This window comes from Helobdella robusta (assembly GCF_000326865.2).
Source record: "Helobdella robusta unplaced genomic scaffold HELROscaffold_16, whole genome shotgun sequence".
NCBI classification, from domain to species: domain Eukaryota; kingdom Metazoa; phylum Annelida; class Clitellata; order Rhynchobdellida; family Glossiphoniidae; genus Helobdella; species Helobdella robusta.
The window spans coordinates 2,098,259-2,100,758 of record NW_008703893.1 but is presented as its reverse complement, the minus strand read 5'-3'; positions in this window follow the sequence as shown (position 1 = coordinate 2,100,758).

The window sequence follows — 2,500 nt, the reverse complement described above, 5'->3', positions numbered from 1 at the left end:
TAATCTGTTCGTATATTTTTCTTCATTCACTTTTGATAGTAGGGAGTATTAAATCTTGAAATTTGTTCAAAGTTTAAAAAAAATTAACAAACAAGATGAAAAAATAAAAAAATTAATAGACAACAAACCCTGAAAATTTTCGTGCCATCTGCAAGCTAAGAAATTGAACTTTGGTTTCAAAGGACTGCCCATGTTCATCCAAACCAAGGCACTGTGGTGGAACAGTTGCTTGTTGGCCATCTGCCGTGGAGGACTCGCCAGAGGGTGGGCCAAAATTTTTCTTTTCTGTACTGGATCCGCTGTCAGAGTGTACTTATTGAAATTAGCATTCGTTTGGAGGTAGTTGGTCATATCGATGAGTGCGATGTCTTCGCTGCTGACTGTGATTGCGGGGAATGAGAACACTCCATCTGAATCGGGTCAAAGTTAAGCAAAGTGAATGCAAACATTTTATAAAATAGGTAGAGGTCTAAAAAATTGTAAAGACCCAAAACAACCCACTACCCAAACAAACAATTGAAACGTTTGAAATATGAAGTGCATCTTTATTAGACGAAGAACCTTTCAACAGATAGCAAATTAAATCAATTTTTTCAATAAATCAAATCAAGCAGGAACAAATCATCCAAGAAATGAAATAAATAATCCGGAGACGACAAAAGATAAATTAATTTCTCGTACTTGTCGCCAGTTTACAAATTTGAAGTTATTTAGTAAGATATAAGTCAAATTTGAAAACAGAAAATAAAAACTTAAAATAGATGCAACAAACCTGGAACTTGTTGAATTTCATCAACACAGGCAAACCCATCCGCGATGTTTGACCTCTTGATTTTTCCAAAACCATCCCGCGATGCCAAATCAGGTGTCAGAAATAAATGAATCGCTAAATTGTTTTGAGAAGATAAACCCAAACCAGCAGCAAGAAGGTGATGCTTCTTACTTCGTCCTCCTCTTAAAACATTTTCCGACCTGCTGCTGAATAAAGCCAAGGTACTCGGTGACTGAACGTTGAGTTTTCCAATGTAGTTGATGGAGTGGTCGTTGTCGCTGGCGTCAGCGCTGCAGATGCTTGAGGCGATAAAAATCAAACCTACGATTTTAATGAATTGAATTTGAAAAAATTTTCAGACTTATATAATGGAATATAATTGATAATTCATTTTATTTTATTTTCAAGATTCTGGCAAATTTACTTGCGATGAAGATTAGCATTTTCATTTATTGTTCTTAGAGCTGATCGTGGAAATAATTTGATGCTCGTATGGGATATCTTATGGGATATCAAGTGGCCCAAGCCGGATCAATTTCAGACATTTTTATACCAAACGACAAACTAATAGGAAGACACACAAGTCAATAATAAACCTATGCAAACATACATACAAATATTACTAACTTAGGTAAACCCATGTACGTATGTACGTGTGTGTGCGTGCGTGTGTGTGTGTGCAATGGTTAATTTGTATTTTTATTGTTCTTTAACATAATAATCAAAATAATCGAATAATAATAATAACATTAATAATAATATATATGTCCCCTGGTGATGAAGATTCCTGACTTGAGATATCTCCGATAAAAATATTATTAATGATATATATGATAGTTATGATGCGTTATGATGCAAATATCTAGTCAGATGTGTGGGATTGAGTAGTGATAGGATATCTATTAATATAAGTGATTTGATAAGAACTTCTTTATAATAAGACTTATACAAAAATTTATATAAGGACTTCTTTACATTAATTAATTTTTATTAATTTCTCTAATTAATTAATTGGTTAATTTCTCTTTCTATTAATATAAGTGATTTGATAAAAAACTTCTTTATAATAAGACTCATACAAAAACATATATTATATATATATATATATAATATATATATGTGTGTGTGTGTGCGTGTGTGTGTGTGTGTGTGTAGATGTGTGCGTGTGTGTGTGTAAATGTGTGCGTGTGTGTGCGTGTGTTTATTGTCTATAAATTTTAAAGGATTCTTCGATATTGAATGATTTATTGGATTCACAAATTATTTAGATTAAACTTTTTAATGGTTGTCATTTGAGATAAATCAAAAATTGGTGACAGAATGCTACTAGAAACCTGTCGTAAGAGTTAGAGAATCGTTAATAAAATCAGTAAGTTGGCTAGTCTTGCCCAGGTTTGAATGCACGTTCCATCCATTATAAATTTTACTCCTAAATAAAAAATTTTTAAGTGACAGAGGATTAACGGTATTTATAAAAATCTCTAAATACTTTTAGGTCAAAGTTAATTTAGAGTACTATAGCTCAATTCCTAAACTAAAATTCAGTGTTTTGCAATGATAATTATTGACTAATTATGTTTATTAGTAATTACAATTAATTAACTTTGGTTAAATAAGTAAAATTTTATACAGCTATCATTTAAAGAATAATTATTTTTAATTTTAAACTTTCTTCTTAGGGCTGTTTACAGTTTTTTACTGTCTGTCCATCGAATAGACAGCTGCAAA